The 19,022-nt window shown below is 38.0% G+C and overlaps 1 long non-coding RNA gene across 1 annotated transcript in view; it reads left to right on the forward strand.

Annotated features, from left to right (window-relative positions):
• Positions 1-424: 424 nt before the first annotated feature.
• The window catches only part of LOC142600721 (uncharacterized), a 47,842-nt gene continuing 29,244 nt past the window's right edge, over positions 425-19,022 (forward strand). Inside the window, exon 1 of the long non-coding RNA XR_012834283.1 lies at positions 425-447. This is a non-coding gene — a long non-coding RNA (uncharacterized LOC142600721). The remainder of the gene's footprint in view (positions 448-19,022) is intronic.

Genomic DNA, 19,022 nt, shown 5'->3' on the forward strand with positions numbered 1-19,022 from the left:
TCATACTGGTCTGAAATACTTACTCTATCATTTAGGTTATCTGCTTGTTAATTTTCATGTCTGTAATTTCTTTCTGTTCACCATCACTACTTTATATTGAAGGTAGTCTTTGAAACACATTTTTGCTTTTTAAACTAAACTAGTTGCTTCACAAGTAGTGATTGGAAAAATAGTTTCTAACCAAGAAAGCAATTTTAAATTAGATATTGCTTTTCTCCCAGCTGAACCCTGTGTACATTTTGGCAGGTTGGATTTTGAACATTTTTGATAGGAAAAGAACAAGTTCTTCAATGATTCGTCAGTGAACTACGGAGTCATTCCACTGTGGGATTGTAGTTCATACCCAGGCTACGCTGACTGCCTAGAGACTCAGGGACAAGATCAAATTACCAAACATCAGCTGAACTTCAACACTTGTCTATCCATACACTCCTAGCTGGTACAAAGGTAAGACGATGTAACCCAGCTTAAAGCCTATAGCCTATGTTGTAGGCAAGGGTGAGCTGGCAGCATGCTATGAATGAACACATACATGCGGCACCTAATGTACTGTAGGTTGCTACGCCTCAGAAACTCGGTCTGGGCCATAAATCACACATGCTGTGTGTAATCTCTGTGTCAATTCCAGGTGACAGGCACCCATGCCGTCGCAGTAGCCCTTAATTTTCTGGTAGTATTTGAAGGACTTTTGACATGAGGATCCACTTCGGTCTGGTTTGTTATTTTTGCGCTGCTACTGTGGTAAAAAGGGAGAAGCAAATAGCCCTATCTCCCTACTAACATTCCATTAGCATGAGAGACTCTAGTGGGTGCGTGTCTGGCTTTATGGTCTCCTGTGTTGTCCTCCTCTCAAACCCTACACAAATAGGACATCAAAAATGAAGCAGATGAGATGCTGGGCCAGTACTGTTTATTTTTTTAAAGTTTCTACATAGATTTTGAAATAAAAAAATATTAAACTGAAGAAGATAGTGGTTTGTGCCCTTTTTCAGAAAGTAGGCAGTTTTGTGAATTTCAGAATTTGCTCTATATATAGATTGAGCAAATAAACCACAAGGACCAAATGTATGTTTTAAGTGAGGTTTCCTTTCAGAACTCCACAAAGAACCATCACTGAACAACAAAATGAAAATTATTTTGTGGTTATGCAAAATATATGACTCATATGTGGCCAGACAGAGAAACATGTGATAAAAAAAATAAATCACAAAATATTCATATTTGTCCCATTTTCTTTGGTTTCACACAGTGTTTATACTGCAAATGTGGTGAATGCAGTTTCCTGTACTATGTTTGTGTAAATTATGTTTGTTTGAACAATGTAGTTTGGAGACTAAGAAGTTGCACTTGGACTTAATGACTAACATAAAATTAAAAATTCTATATAGAATAGCAACAAGATCATCTCAAGTGCATCTCTATTTTCCAAGGAGTTGGAATCCCTGCCTTTGGTACTGGTCTGCAACAGATCCACCCCGGTGATACAAGTCAATACTATAATCTGCTTTTTCAGATGGCTCTTAGATCATCTTTTAATGCAATAATATTATTTGCCGTATTATTTTTAGGAATCTGAAGGAAGTACAGAGAATGAATTTATTTTCTGCTGCTATGTTCAGATTTATTTCATTTATGCTCAGCAGTTACTGCATTATGATATCCAGCCCAGAATGTCCAGTTCTTAAACTGAAACTGTCTCATGAACATACAGGGTCTGAATAAGGTTTATGGGAGTAATGCTTAAAATCAGAAACCTGCTGATCTTTTTCTCTCTGGTATAATTCATTTATTTCTCTTAATCAAGCAACGAATTTAGGGCTTGCTAAAAAAAGGTGTAACAGCAAAAGGATCCTTCTTATCCCTCTGTCATCTGCAAAGTTAATAAAACCACAATACAGCTATGTGCCCATTTGTTTTTAAGGGGGCACTTACGGAGACCAGAAATTCACTCTGAAGTAGAATTCTAAAAGTATTATTGTGCCTTGCAGTGCACTTGATGTTGTTTATTGTTGCCAAGGCCTTTTAAGCTCTGCTTTCCAGTAAATTCAAGCACGTAAAGTTCTTCCTTCATGTACCTCCCAGGACATGAACCCAAGTGTTTTTATTTCTAAATGTAATGATATATGTAATGCTGCTGCTGTGATTGAGAAGAACACAGGAACACTACTAACAGGAACGCAAACAAGATCAGGTTAAACTGCTTTATCTTGTATTTGCCGTGGGTAGGGGCACACTCTGTTCTGCCGACATGGTAACTTCTCAGGCCACTGTAATTTTGCTGAAGGTCTAAATCTTTCAGACAAGCATAATAGTAATACACTTCAGTCCTTCCAAATGTCTATCTGGGCTGTTAAAATACCATAATCAGTAAAAGTATAGCTCTTTAAGTAACGTTACCTTTCCGTCTCGATTTTCCTCGCTTTACAAAGAGAACAATAACATCGTCACTGTAATGCTGTAAGGCTTCCTTCATTAATGCATGTATGGCACCTTGAAATTTATGAATAATAGATTTTGGACTTTAATGAGAAATAATGATTTCTTTAAAAATCCTTGGTCCCATACTAAAGAGAATTCCCTATCAACATCAACAAATTAGAGACCTCTTACTTTTTTAAAAGGAAAAGTTGAACTGTTGCTTGTTTGTTTCATCAACTGAATTTAAAGTTTTATCATAGTATTTCCATACTAAGTGGTCTTTATCAAGCAATAATAGTTTGATAAAACTCTCAAAAAAATGGAGCAAAACTTGGAGGGAGGATAACTACTTTCATATTATAAATTATATGTAAAATGGATGGTTTTCATAATGATACATAATGCACTGCTTTAACTGTCTACATTGTATTGTACAATGCTTTGTCTGTGTGGAATTGCACCAGCTGTACCTGCTGTGCCTTTGTAGAGTCCTATTCAGCACTCCTTATTCACTCCCTCCTTTGGCAAAGCCCCCTCTGAAGTCAGTGTGTGATATGCTACAGTAAGAAGTGCTGAATAGGACCCTTAAATGATAACTCCTTGGAGGAGGAAACTGCCACTTTTCTCACACTTCTCTTACTGTATAATGCAATTTGGACTGAAGACGCTATGAAAATACTACTAATAATAGATTGAGCTACTACATCAGGCAAATCATGACAGTTCTCAAGAAATGCCATCCTTTTTTCAACATGAAGGAATCAAGGTTTTGGTATACCAGCAATTGCTGTTACTTTTTGATATTGTGAGCACTAGCTTTTTAAATTTCACATACAAAGTCCAGAAACATTATGTAAAACATTAAAAAGTCAAAAATTAATATCTTTCAGAAAAATATTATAAACTCGCCAGATTTATTACCAATTGGCACATTTTCAGCCTCTGGGCCATAACTATGCCTTATACGTAAATCTTGTACTAGTACATAAGGTACAGCTATTTATCTTTTGAGGTTAATCTAAGTGCTGTATTAATCCATTTTTAGGCATTTCAAAAAACGAAGCTCCACGGAATCTTTTTTCTGTTCCAACACTCAAGTTTTGTTGGGCTTTCACAATTTTACTCGTTAGCTTTGATAAACTATCTGTGCCAACAAAACCCAGCCAATTTTACACGTTAAAAAATAACACTTTAAACAATTTGACTAAACGCCTTTACAGCTTTGGTTTTAATTAGATGTTTTGCTTCTTCAGCTTACTGGAAGGAGCTAGATAGCTTCTAACCACGTCAGTCTATAAAACAGCAGGTGTCAGCTTTAACTGCCTCTGAAAATTTTAAATGTATTCAATTAACAGAATCCCTTAGAGAATGATACTTTTTATGTTCATTTGTCTTATGCAAGGTTTGCAACATGTTTTCTTTCTATACGCTGTGTTCTTGATTCTGTGACCCAATTATGCCTAAAATTTTTTAATGTCAGAGTACATTCAGTTAGTACTCTCATCTTAATATAATCCATCAGAAAAATGGATTGTGCCACAGGTGTCATTTGGGAAGGTAAGTCAGTGTCTCTTTTTTCAGGAAAACAGAGCAATCTTGACACCAGAACAGTAAGTGGTTATCTGAGCAATGATAGGTGAGAAAATTGTAGCTTTGAGATCTGAAATGGAAGGTTCCTCACATTCTGATCTCAATATACAAACCTACATGTGTAGCTAGATGTCTTTGTAGGCTTTCCTGGGGCAGAAGTAAAAGAATTGCAGAGCTGGGCAGACACTGTGGAAGAGGACTGACACATATATAAGCTGTGCATGCCAATGTATACACGCACACATACATAAGCACAATTAAAAGTAAGCATGCTTGTCCTTCAGCTACCAGCAGGCAGATTTTGCCATTTATGTTAACTCTGTGTGTTATTCTGCTACTTGCATTACCATGTTAAAAACCCTCTCCTATATCATGCCACACCTTGTTTTCCTCGTGGTGAAAATGAATCAGCTTATAAAGGTATAATATCATGAGGGTCACCTAGAAAAGATAAGATCGTTTGGAAAAAAAATTGTAATGGCGTCATGACTGACCCGTTTTCCTTGAAAACATGCTACATGTCAGGATAAAAGTTACATAAGACACTGTCTTATTCACCCACTAGTAGTTACTCTAAATCTTATTACTTCAGGATATTATATCCAAACTCTGTCTTGTCTCCTCTGACCAGGTCGTAGGCAGAGTTTCCAGTGAGTCAATGTATAACTCAAACAAACAAGAAAAGTGTCTTTACAATGTTATAGGACCAGTCAAGCACTAGGGAGTGGCAAACTGTGAGTAAACCAGGCACGTACCATACGTGGACCCATGTTTTCCTGTGTGCCAAGTCTTAAGAACTGGTAATAAATCCTGAAACACTTGCAGAGAAATTAATCATAGAATCACAGAATGTTTTGGGTTGGAAGGGACCTCAAAGACCATCTAGTTCCAATCCCCCTGCTATGGGCAGGGACACCTTCCACTAGACCACGTTGCCCAAAGTCCCATCCAATCTGGCCTTGAACACTTCCAGGGAGGGGGCATCCACAGCTTCTCTGGGCAACCTGTTCCAGTGCCTCACCACCCTCACAGTAAAAAATTTCTTCCTTATATCTAATCTAAATCTACCCTCCATCAGCTTAAGGCTGATGTTCTATTGCTACACTCCTGATAAAGACTCACTCTCCAGCTTTCCTGTAGGCTCCTTCAGGTACTGGAAGGTCTCCCCAGAGCCTCCTCTTCTCCACGCTGAACAACCCCAACTCTCTCAGCCTGTCTTCATCAGAGAGCGGCCCCAGGCTTCTGATCATCTTCATGGCCCTCCTCTGGACTTGCTCCAACAAGTCCATGTCCTTCAACCTATAGTATATTTGGTTAATGTGACATTTTAAAAGACATCCTAAATTAGGTATGAAATATATTCTGAACACACTGCTACTCCAGATGACAAAATTCAGACCAAGTCTAGGGGAAAAATAATTGTTATGTACAATGGTGACAGATAGCCAGAATAAAAGAATCCTGAGTTGGGCAGATCATGGTTGCAGGAAATTATGTTTCAAAGTCAGAGGAAGCGGATCACATCACCTGGTTGAATTGAAAGACATCTTTCAACATGTCAGAAGTGTTTTCCTCAAAAGCAGGTCAGGAAGAGATAGGTGAGTTCCTCAAAATGTATCAGCATCACTGCATGCATGAAAGAAGAAAGAAAAATAGGGATGCTATGGAGAAATTAAAAAACAAAGTGAAGAAGCTGCAAGAGGCTGCAACAAAGTAGAAATATTTTTAAGCTGTTGCTGATTGAAAAAAGGTTTCCTTGAAAAAAGAACTCAAGAAAGCACTAGGGCAAAAAAAGAAAGAAAGAAAAAAAAAAAAGAAAAACTGATGGATCTATAAAAGAGAAGAATAAAGAAGGGTGTTAGAACACATAGACACTTCCACTGTAAGGGATGATCTAGCAGCAAATACATAAAGAAAAAAAAATAAAATAGCTGTTGGAAGAACTCTGGATGTGCATTGGCATTACTACAGAGAAAAGGCAGAGCTGGGAAGACAAATCGATCTTTCTTCCATTTCTGGGTCATGAGCAGACACCTGTAAAGGCAACAAGCAAGTTCTTTATGTAAGAAAAAGTTTCCAGAAACTGTCAAAAATCAAGGAAGGCTCTTACCATGTGACAGTGGTGAAGAATCACAAAAAATGTTGCTTCTTAGGATACTGAGAAGGAACATTTGTATTCAAATAAGGGAAATAATGTTATACTTGCAGCTTTCTCAACTATCTCTGACTGCTCTCTATAGATCTCTCTTGCTCCCTGCTATGGATTTAAAGGGAAACAATGTCAGATCTGCCACATTCGTTTCTTATAACAAGAAAATTTAAAAATTATTACTAATGTTTAACAAGTCCAGATGAGTCTATAGCTCTACCACTTGTCCAGAGGTGATCAGTCTACGGTCATAAGGATTTGCATGAATATCAAGTTGTTGGATTCAATGAACCTGACTTTCTTTTATATGAACATCTTATGCTATTAAAGTATTGACAAAAGCCTGAATGTAAAGGAGAAATGAGTCCAATACAAAAGATTAAGGTTGTCGTGGATGAATAACATTTCTATTAGAGTTACAAAATAATTACAAAGTAACAGTCAAATTTAAATCTGAATTACTTTATTTCATCATAGAATCAGAATCATAGAACACCAGGTTGGAAGGGATCTCAAGGATCATCTGGTCCAACCTCTCTTGGCAAAAGCTCTGTATAGACAAAAGCACAATCTAGACAAGATGGCCCAGAACCCTGTCCAGGTGAATCTTTTTTGCATAGTGGGAACCAGAACTGAACCAGTGTTCCAGGTGTGGCCTGACAAGCGCTGATTAGAGTGGGATAATGACTTCTTTATCTCTGCTGGTGATGCCCTTGTTTATGCAACCCAGCATCCTGTTGGCTTTCTCTGCCGCTACAGAACAGTATTCACTCATATTGAGCTTGTTGTCCACCAGGACCCCCAGGTTCCTTTCCACAGAGCTGCTCCCCAGCCAGGTAGATCCCAGTCTGTGCTGCATGCCTGGATTGTGTCTTCCCAGGTGCAAGACCTTACATTTGTCTTTGTTGAACTATGTAAGGTTCTTATGAGGCCACTCTTCCAGCCTATCCAGGTCTTCCTGCAGGGTGACTCTCCCTTCGAAAGTGTCCACTTCCCCACTCAGTTTGGTATCATCAGCAAACTTCATTAGGGTGCACTTGATCCTATCATTCAGATCACTTATGAAGACATTAACCGGTATTGGGCCCAATATTGATCCCTGGGGGGCCCCACTTGTGACATGTTGCCAATTCAAAAAAGAGCTATTTACCACCGCTCTGTGGGTGTGGCCTGTCAGCCAGTTCCCCGCCCACTACACAGACCACTTGTCTAGACCATAACATATCAATTTCTGTAGGAGGAGGCTGTGGGGAGCCTCAAAAGCTATGGAGAAATTCAGGTAGACAACGTCCACTGCTCACCCCACATCGACCATGCATAATTTGCACTTACGCTTTTCATGCTTTTGAGACACTTCTTTCTTTCACTTTTCTGAATTTTAGAACCCAAGGAATTTTTCTCTTAGGTCTAATTGGTCTCATTTTAAAATTACTTTTAGACTGTCTGTGTGTGGCATTTGATAAAGTCATGCCTCTCTTTAAAATTTATTAATGAGTTCCTTGGCTATCTTTAGCAACAGTGGCTATGTCTAAAGCCCTTACTTGTTTGACCAACAGTAGCCACATTAGCCTAGACTAATAATCACAGAATCATAGAATGGTCTGAGTTGGAAGGGACATTAAAGATTATCTAGGTCCAACTCCCCTGCCATGAGCAGGGACACCCTCCACTAGACCAGGTTGCTCAAAGCCCCAGGTTAGAAGGGTGTGGGTGGCTGCAGATCTTTGGAAGTCCAGATCACGATATTTACATGGATTATTGACTGAGAAGCCCTAGTGGAAAAGAAGGACATGTTAAATTTATGAAAAGAGTAAAGTATCCCAAATTTAATGTGGATAACATTTGTTCTATTTGATATATATTTTCCATAGCCAGATTATTTACTTCTAAATTCTGATTCAGAACCTGTTTTCAAGATAACAGTATATTTCTTGCTACCTGAATTGCCTTCTAATTTTCAATGCCTTTGACAACTTTGCTGTTTGTTTGGATTTTTGTTTTTGCAGAGGGAATGGCAAGAACCATAAAATAAAAAAAGAAAGACTTATAAAAGAATGAGTAAATAACCAGTCTGAACCACAGCGAGAACTCAGATTGTTACTTGTCTGCAATACACAAATAAGCTGTTCATAATAATGTTAATATCACAAGCCAAATTAGAAAGGAAACTCCATGCTTACACATAAAGACAGGAAAAACATATTTGTACATAAAAATAAGATTTTGCCTATATATGTGCTGTTACAGTCTTTTAAAATTTTTACTCCTTCCCTGTCTACATGTGTGTACTGTCTGGATACTTCAGCTGTATTTGCAGTCATTAGTTGTGAAGAGTTTGGTGATGTTTAGGTCTGTTAAAGTGTCCATAAAAATAAACCACATATTGTTCTGAAGTGCTACAGTCTAGTTTAACCCACAAGCAACATGAATAAGTTCTCATTTCAGCATTTTAAACTTACCAGGATAATTGAATAAAATGAGTCTGTACCAGGAAATTTTCGAAGTACCTCAAATGGAATTTGTATTTCACAATACAAAACATTGTACAAAACATTATCAAGTGTAACACAGTTGTGACTGCTGAAAGCTTTTTTTTTTTTTTTCCTTACGAGTACTTTGAAAACCCTTGGCAGAAAAACAATGAAGATTTCTAGTAGAATCTCAAAATGCCTTTCTCTGTGCTCTCTCTCCAGAGACTTGACTGTTCAATGCACTAACCATCGTACCTTGTACTTTTGCTTGTTCTCTCACTTGCACTGGGTGCTAGCTATTGGTCGGGGGAATAAAAATCAGCTTATGTTCTAGCAGCTAGCCGTTAGACTCAGCTTTCCATGAGGCAAAGTGAGTGTTATCCAAAGTTCAAATGCTTCCACAGTATTTAGGTTGTGTTCCTTACACTGACATTTCTGAAGTTATTGCCTGCTGCGCTTGTAGGAAGCAGAGCTTGGTCTGGGGGACACGACTGGCTCAGTATAACTGAGTTGATCCTGGTTGGGTGGTCTCTGGTTTACTGGCCCAGAAGGAGCACATGTGTGGTTGGAAGGAGAGGGGAAAGAAGCCAGTGCGTCTGTTCTGCTTGGACTTGATTCTTCCAGCACAGAAATTTTATATCACATCCTCTCTTTCTTGGGTAGAGATTATTAATTATGATTATTATTATAGTCTTGTAGTAACATATGAATACTAACTTTTTTTTTTTTTCTTTGAGGTAGGTTAACTTCTCTCTTCATTTCTTTTCTGAAATTATAACTCTCCAGTAGGTCGTGGTACTAATTAGCTGAATTGGAAGTTGCATACAAAAATTTTCTAGACATTATGATGTGAATATACCATTTAATGAGGACTATGAAACCAAAAATGACATTTTTTCCCTATAATTAAAAGAAAAGTATTCTTTATTCAGTCACATTTCTTACTTTTGAGAGACCTTTGAACAGTCTAAGCTACTGAATATATTTGAAATATTTGGTTTTCGTACTCAAAAATCATCCATAATTAAAACTATTGTTCTGCAATAGCAATCTCAAAATTTTTCTGCAGCCCATTTGATTTAATACTAGAGTGAAAATAGCTCATACGTAACAGTAGATGTTATGGGTATGCATGTAAAGTGGCTAAATCCCTGAAAAAAAATCAACATTTTCTAGACAGCAGTAGGAAGAAATGGGCTATTTTGCCCTGCTGCTGCTGAATCCTCAGTTATTTTAACCTTGCTGATACAAAGTGTATGAAAGATATTATCAAAGTTCTCTGTATATTACTCATAAGTAAATGTAAGGTTGTATGAAATTACAAAAGTGCCCAGTGAAAGAAATGGAAGTCACTGTGAACTCTTTATGTATAGTTCCTAGTGCACTTCATATTTGCCTTTGTCATAAGATTTTGCTAGTCAAAGTGCATCAGGTTCATACATGAAATATCATGACCTTTGTTTCTATTTCTGACTTTGATAGTTGAGGTCTCATGTATGGGTTTTTTTGTGATTTTTTTGTTTGTTTTTTTTTTCCCCTTTATGTTTTTTGCATCTCTGCAAGTTGTCAATGACCTTACAGCTCACAAATGGTACAATTCATAGTGAAAAATGAAAGGCCTTGAACTAGAAGTAAAACTAAGGTTATCTTCAGCACCAGTTCCTTATGTGTTAATCCAGAATATTTGTAAGCACAGAAATGGTCTCTTTGTCTCGACATGAAGCAAATAAAAACCTAAATAAATAAAAAATAATCAAATAATTAGAAAATCAAAAATCTCTGAGGATATACCTCCATTTCCTAGAAGTACTTACTGCAGTAGTTCTGTTTGGTTTTGGAACATGAAATACACAACAGTGTATTTTTTATTGTGACCCTTTTAGCTTCTACTTCTATTGTTAAAGGCTGAGTGAGGTATTCTGTTGCTTAGAGTCAGCTTCCTTGTTAAGAACTTCTTAAGACTGACCTTTCCTCTAAGACAGCAGTGGCAAGTGCCCAGTTCCCAGTTCTCGGTGCCGCAGTGCTGCAGGGTGCGATGCAGCTGTAGAGGGACTGGGGTCAGCTCTGTCGGGCTGCTTTGGTAGGACAGCAGGCACAGATGCACCTCATGCCCTCGCCTTAGCTGGGAAGCTTTGTGAGCTGCTGGGGCCAATGGGGGCATGCAGGAGGTCTGGGACATGGGAGATACTCCTTGCCTGCCTGGGGGTCTGCCACAGCATCGCCCTCCCTGCCTTTGCCCAGCTTTGCCTGGGACACGCACTCATGCTTTGCTCCCCAGAAGGGCTGGCTCCAGCTCTCAAAGCCAGACGGCTGTGTGGAGCAGGCAGAGGGACCGCTGGCTGCCCTGTGGTCTGCTCCCGCTGGTGGTTCCCAACCTCCTGCTCACCTCAGGAAGCGCCATCAGTGCAACCCTACCCAACCAGGACATGGCACAGACACTGCTGTGCTGTTGCCCTGTCTATGGAGCCATCTGAAGCCCTGCAGTCAAAATGTGTGTTTGTTCTGTATTCTATTAAAGCACGCACGTCTGTTGTAAAGGTTGCAGAATGTGCTACTGAGTTAAATATATCTTATGAAATGTTCTAAAATACTCAAAACCTAAAGAAACTGCACATTTTAATTCAAGTGTCTTTGTATCTCAGTGACTTGACCCTCCCTTCCTTTCAGCTTTATTTGTATTTAACTCCTCATTGTTTCACAAAGTGATAGGCAATGACTTCATCATGCTTCCTTCCCAGGTGGGAGAGTAGCGTCTGGGGAGGGGGACAGGAGGACTGAATGGAGTTTTTACTTTGAGGTGTTACCATCACATCTTGTGATTAGGGAGAGCTTCAAAAAAATATCTGAGGGAGTTTAATTTCTTTAATTAATGTATGCATTTCCACATACCCACTGGCATGCCTACTTCTTTCCACTGAGTACAGATGGAAATAGGCCAAGGCTGTTGTCCTCTGACATGCAAATGAGTTATGTGCCAAAACCAGGGACTCTCAGGCCCTGGTTCCGCAAACTTTACAGTTCAAGCATCCTCTTCTCCTTACATCAGTTGCTTGACACAGAGAACCACCTTCTTGGTTCCAGCTGAAGAAGAAGGGTCCAAGTTGTTGAATTGTGTGATTTAAATATGTATATACTCTTGGAGAGTTTTCCAGGCACCTTTAAAATTAAGCAGAGTGTTTTAAAGAGATTGTCTGCTCATTTGACCTTGGAATCATAAGAAATAGTGCAGATTTACTGTTTTAACATCTATGAGATATGCTAAAAATAAAAATATGTGGCTCAAGCCTTAAAAAGTAAATTTCAATAAAACTGAATGTTGGAACTGGAATCCTTAAAAAAAAACCAACAAAAAACCCCTCTCTTTGGGACTACTATAGGGGGAAATTGCCATTAATGTCCCCGTCAAATACAACATACACAGTCAAACCTGTGAAGTTTCCCTGAGTTCAGGCTGGTTATCTCACAAATCTGTGCAAAGCTCTGGTGAATAATTTATACCAGGCTTGAGGTGACAAGTTAAACACGCCCATTTTGTCTAAAACGCTATGAAGGCATCAAGATGGAGCCAAGCTGCAGGGTGAGTAGAGCTCGGCTGATGGGAATCTGAGCATGTAGAGAAGGGGGATGCTGCTGTAAAGAAAATGAAATGTAATGAGATACTTTTTCATGCATAATTCATGGATGAAAACATGACTGCATAAAAAGCCATGGAATTTAACAAGGCAGGGCTGCAATCATACACATTATCTTCCCAGAGGAACTTTATATAATATTGGTCAAAAAGAGAGGATTCTGAATACCAGTACAAAATAAAGCTGACATGTTTTCAAATGCAGTAGAATTTACTTTAATGTACAATGGCTGTAAAGGAAACAATTTATATTTACACTTAGAAATGCTTCCTAGAAAAAAAAACAAAAAACTTTAAAACATATGCCTGTATTTCCTAGCTTAAAGAAAAAAGTAAGAAAGACGAGGAATGAGAAAAATACCTCATATGGATAAAAAAAAAAATAATCTAAAATGCATAAGCAGTATTTTGTTGAGGTTGTTGTTAGGATTGCACTTTGAAATCTTTTGCAAGCATTTTCACTTTTTAGAAGGAAAACTTTTGATAGGAATGACTGCTGTGAACAGGCTTTAAAAAAAGATAAAATGTTAGCTATTGTCACCATAAAATTTAATTTGGTTGCATTTGCAAAAGCAAATACTGTAATTCAGCTTTCAAGAACAGTTTAGTGGCTAGCACATGACTGTTTGAAATGGTGTTTAACGCTTGGGGTATTTAGTTGAAGGGATTAAAAATGGAATGTTGATTAAAGCTTGGGATGTCTTAAATTTATCACCACAAAATCCTAATGACAGACTTAGCTGGAAGGAACAGGGGTGCCTCCTTTAGCTGTTCGCTTAGTAGGAGCAGATCACATAGAGAAAAGGCACCAGAACAAGTCATAGGGAGTTTCAGAATCACACAAGCTGAAGGAATCTGTGAAGTTATTTGTTTAGTTTACACTGCACAATCTCAATATTTGTAAGGAAAGTAAAATAGCCATTTTGCATCCAGTTACCGTTTTATAGTCCTGACAGTTGGGTGAAGAATGCATTAAGGGTTCAAAATGATTGATGTTTCAAAGTGTTCACCTTCCATGGGTTTTTTTTTCCCTCTCAGTTGTATGTATAAGAGGCAGAGAAACACTAAGAGGAGTGGGTTGAGTTGGTACAGTCAGTAAACAATCTAAGTCATTTAAATCAAATTACGTCATTAACCCCTATTGACAGAGACTCCAAATTCCTTCAGGTTTTGACAGTATACAAATAAATATGGTCGCTTTTTGAGCTAGACAATAATTTAATATCTGATTATAAAATTTTATCAGTTCACAGCTTTTATAGCAATTCAGGCTAAAAGAAACACACAGCTTCCCTTTGCTTTCTCAGACTAGCAGTATAATAGTGTTTTCATCTATGATCTCTAACTGTGCTCCTTCACAAAAGGCTTTCCTTCTTAAGTTGTCTATTGTCTGCATTTTTAATTTTTCTTAATGTTGTCTCAATAGAAAACACTGCTCCTTTGCAGCTTTTGCAGACATTTCTTAGCCTTTAAAGAGCATGACAATGATTTGTCTCACAGTATGCCTTACTGAAATCTGATTATCTATTGGTTTAATCCAGGACTGACTTGTCATACCTGCTCATCCCTCATGTAGAAGACTTTAGAAGTTGAGCTCATCCTGGTCTTTGAATAGCTAATTTTCTGTAATGGTTTCCCTGCTTTTAATAATTCTGTGTTGTTAAGGGAGACGAGGAAGGAAGAAAGAAGGCATGAGGAACTCTCAATTCCAGTTGAGACTATCTCCCAGCTCCTGCTGTAGGAATTGCAAAGGGATTATTTCCATCCGCTCCCCTCTACTTCTTAGAGCATGTGCCGTCATTCATATGCTCCCACTGGCTCTGGATTTTGCGGGTTGTGTAGCCTCACTGACAGAGCCATTTCCAAGCATGGAAAGGGTTTGTTTGCTTAGCTACCTGTGCTCCAAGGGAAGTTCTCCTGTCTTCCACCAGGCTGAATGGCTAGCTGAATACCTGGAAATGTAAAGTATTGGAAATGGGAATCAAATGATAACATTATTAAAATCTCCCTTCTAGGGACCACTGAAGGCTATGCAGTTAGGAGGATGCAGCTGGGCTGAGCCCACATAATTGGGGTTTGCTTTCTATTTATTTTCTTGACTTTGAAGAGAGCCCCTTGAAAGTTGTGTGATGGGATTGTGTGGGATGTGTGCAGCGTCAGGGACTCCATGGTGCTCTATCAGTGAACTCTGCTTTCAGCCTTAGTGACTTGAACATAAGCTTGTGTCTTGACCTACAGGGAAATATCACTTGTTTGATCTCCCAGGGCACTGGCATACATGACAAAAACACCCCAAATTCTGACCAGCAATCTTCAGAACAAAAAGCCAAAAGAATTCCTAGAATAAACCAGCAAGACATATATTACTATGGGCCACAATACTATTGCAGGGTTACGTGAAAAAGCACAGCAAACACCTGTCAGGAGGCATATCATTTTATACCAGGGTCATTAACTAATGATTTCTGAAGCAGTTTAAATACTCCAATCAGTTGGACAAGGTATGGAAAAAGCTGTAAGCCAGGAGACACAAATCCTTAATTCTGATACTATTTCTAAAACTGATTGCTCTGTGGGTTTTGGCAGAGTACTTCTTAAACTCTTCACTTCTGTCTCTAAAATAGTAGTGACAATAATAGCGGGAATGGTAATAATTTTCTAAATGAGGTTGAATTTTAATTTGTTGCTAAACTATTTTATATATGATATAAATTTTAAGGTGTTTGGTGTGGATATTAATGTACATCTGGTCCTTGGTGTTAGGCCTTGCCATGAATTCATGCTCAGCATTGTTTCTTCTGAAATAAATGTTGGTCAAGCTTAGCAATTGACACTATAATAACAGAAAAATTTTACATTCAACAGCGATATGGTAGGCCTGTTAGAAGGCTGGAGGCAGTCAGAAGAAAAGAAGGTTTCTTTTAACACAAATCATCACCAAGGTTACTAATAATATTCACATCATACATATTCTACACTCTTTTGCTTTTTAAGATGTGAAAATGAGACATACGCAGTGGTGTTTTAATTTAGATAATAATTTTCTATCTTTGGCAGGAAAATAATAGAACTGAAGAAAAAGACTTCTATCAATGCATTTTCCTTCAAAATGGCACTAATAAAATGAAGTGATAAAGATAAACCATGCTATATTTACCCATACCTACAGTGTTGTAAGGTCATAGGTGAAGTGCTATCAATGCTAGGGATGAAAAGGGAAGAGGAACAAAAGTGTAAGTGAGAAATTTCATACGTTGTGTGCTATTCAGAGTTCAAAGCAACTGATATGTGAGAGTGGTCTGTCCTTCTTTTCTTGCTCTTTGGAGCCCAAAAACCCAACTTCGAAACTGCCTCATTACTGGGCACAATGTTCACAGACATTCAGCAGTTTTCTTCCTTCCTGTCTTTTCTCCAACCTCGAAAGCCCTTTTTCAGAAATGTCTGTTTGATCCTACTGATTTATTTTAATATCGAAGTAAAATATTTTTGGAAAGGCAATAACTTCCTATTTCATCATTCTAAACCTGTACACTGTAAGCAAGGCTTCCCTTCTGGAGGAGGGAATGCCAGGAGCCTACCTCTCCAGTAGTTTGTTGAATTGCATTCTATTTCTTTTTTGGACATGGTGGCAGAAACAAAAGCAATAGAATGTAAAATTAATCATTTTCTTTGGTATGGAACTGCTTGATTCCTTGATGTTAGCAAGGGCTGTCATTTTAACTGTCAAATCAGGAGATGGAATGTTGCTGCAGCCGAAGTGACACAGGGGATCCCACGTCATGATCCCACGTTGCATGTAGCAGGAGGGGCTGAGTGATCTTTTGGTGTTTCTTCCATACCTATTTGCTGAGATTCTGTATTATTTAAGCATCTGAAATATATCTGAGCCATCTTCAAGTTGTGTAATTCATGTACTAGCAAACGTGGCTGTGTGAGCAGGAAGCTGTTTGTGTGCTTACGTGGGTAACAGAACAGCTTTGCTGAGCCTAGTGCTGTGAGTATGGTGGCACTTTTAGCTGTGGTAGCAGATATGAAGTTAGATTAGACAGATCTATTCAATGGGCAATTGTGTTCATGGTTTACGGTACAGACATGATTCAGCATGGCTGGAATAATGTTTTATGAATATCCTCAGTGAGACCCAGCCATTCTCATTTAGCAGCAATCCCTAAAAGACTTAATCCAAGCCATGTGATTCAACTGTACAAATTCCCTACATGAAATATAGACAATGGTGAGAAGCAAGGTGCTCTGAAGACCTTAAGATGACGATTAAGTCTGTCTAACTTCTCCACTGGCCTTTAAGGCAATACAGATACTTGACTCTGAGAGAGATCCAGTTTACTAAGAAACACATCTTTTTCTTTGGGAAAAGAAGTAATCAATATGTAATTGATAGTATGTTAGATCCACTCAGGATCTATTCTGCTTACAGTTTTTACAGGATGGGTATGAAATTGTTCACTTACAGGGTGTGTCTGGTTCAGCAAAAAAAAGAGGGAAGAACTAAAATCTGATTTGCTGTGATCTACCATGGTTCCAGGACTGCATGTCTTATCTTTACCCCCAGTGATACCTATGATGTGAGTTGTTGGTCCTGGGAAATGCCTCATCTTTTTCTTTATCAGCTTTGCTCATTGTATATTCATGAAACTGCTCAACCTTGAGACACGGCAAAACAGAGCTTATTTACCAAATGCTTTTTTTTTTTTTTCCCCTAATTTTTCTCCATGTAGTCCATAAACAGATTTTGTGAGAAAGCATAGACTCTACAAGATAAATGGATCCCAGGGTTCAGATCTCCTTGAGCTCATCTAAATGAACTGAAACACATCAAACTGTAGTAGGCAACCATACGATTACAGATGAGCAGGCCAGGTGATTTCATCTTCACTGAATCTCTTGGACTTGAGGATCTCGTTGCATAAGCATACCCAGGAATATCAGATGCATAATAACCCATAGTACAGGCTGTATACATTGGTATGCAGTGGTGACTTTAGCAATATCAGGTCTTAATACTTTGACAGATCATGTCTGTGAAAGAGGTCCTTGACCTAGGATCTTTTATGTTTGGACCACATTTCACCTACCAGATTTCAAATTTGATCACAGAACTGAGTACTACAACTGTGAATTGAAGCTGAGCTGTATTTTGCCACCTGATGACTACATTGAAAAACATATATGTAAATAAATTAAACAAAAATACAGCATCCTGAACCTGTGCCAACGCATGCCAATTCTAACAAAGATATAACTCATTCTGGAATTCAACATTTCCTTGCCGCTTGCAAAAAAAACTATCCCATTGTATATAATAAGAATATTTCATGAAAAAAATGAACACCAATGCACACTACCATTTCTACAATGTATAGTGTGTCCTTTGGCATGTACAGTGGGACCTTGATCAAATATGATCCTCATTGTTACACTGATTTTTACAAAAAACAAAGCAAGTCCTATTTCAAACTGCAGTGTTACCCATCTTGGGCCTGATTGTGCCCTCAAGCTACCAGCAGAATTCCAGGTGACATCTCTGACAATTTTCATGCATATCAAGGGCACAGCGTAGTCTTAACATTTAGAAAAATGACTAGCTCACTGACTGGATGTATTCCAATATGAGATAATCAATTTAAACTACGGATAGCTTATAATTTTGGATTAGCCACAATGATCATCAAAGTGAAAGGCAAAGCAGAAATAAAGGGTTTTATTAGACACTCTTTAGGTATTAAATACTCTGAGTTTAGAGGGGAAAAAAGGGTTTCTGATCAATATCTGATACAATATAGTATTACTACGGTTGTGGCCATGTTATAGGCTTAGACAATGCTACACATATGGCCTTCATAGGGTGTCTTCTTGCTATATCTGTGTCCTACAGGTAGTAACAGTAACCAGTATAGAATTTTGAGTAGCAAAATAGTTTATGTTGATCAACATGATTTTACAAAGAGCATGTCTAATCAAACTAATTTAGTATTTTTTCTAAAATAACAAACTTGTCTGACAAAGCAAACTACATTCATATAAATTTCTAAAAGTTTTTAAAAAGCATTCTACATTACAGAGAAAAAAAAAATCAGATTGCATTGATACTGCCTATATTGAATGGACAGAAATAGGGATCTGGTGGATTACAAAAGTAGGAAAAATTGTTTAACAAGAGGTTAAATAATGGCTTTAGCTATTCTTGGAAGAATCCTATATAGGTGCACTTCTAGACCAATATCTGGGCAATATAGTTACCAAAGGGGGGATAGAAAATTAATGACAAAATATGTAGATGATTCAAAAAATAATTAAATGAAAGCTAAAATTACAGCATCAAATCCAAGAGAAATGTTGATTTGTAAGGTGGGGTCCTTTATAAAATGTATTTTAGCAGCATGACATCCAGGAACAAGGCATGTATGTCACACAAGGTGACATTCTGGAAGGCATTGTCTATTAGGCTGTCCTAATCTTCTACCAATGACAGAAAATGTGATCCTTGAATACATGAACCAAAGGGCATGGTAAGAATAAAAAGCTAGCATTACATTTTCACACGGAATTAACAACACCATATTTAGATTTATTGGTCTATGATAATTTCAGAAAAGTTGAGTAAAAACTATTAGACTGATTCAAGTTGAACAAAGAACTTTTAGTCAATTTACTTTTCCTGAAGAAGGTCAAGACCAATCTTGATGGCAGTGTCCTAGGAAAGTAGATATTTTTTACAGCACCAAATTTAATTTAGAAGAAAAAA

The sequence above is a fragment of the Balearica regulorum genome, chromosome 2 (genome assembly GCF_011004875.1).
Source record: "Balearica regulorum gibbericeps isolate bBalReg1 chromosome 2, bBalReg1.pri, whole genome shotgun sequence".
Lineage (NCBI taxonomy): Eukaryota > Metazoa > Chordata > Aves > Gruiformes > Gruidae > Balearica > Balearica regulorum.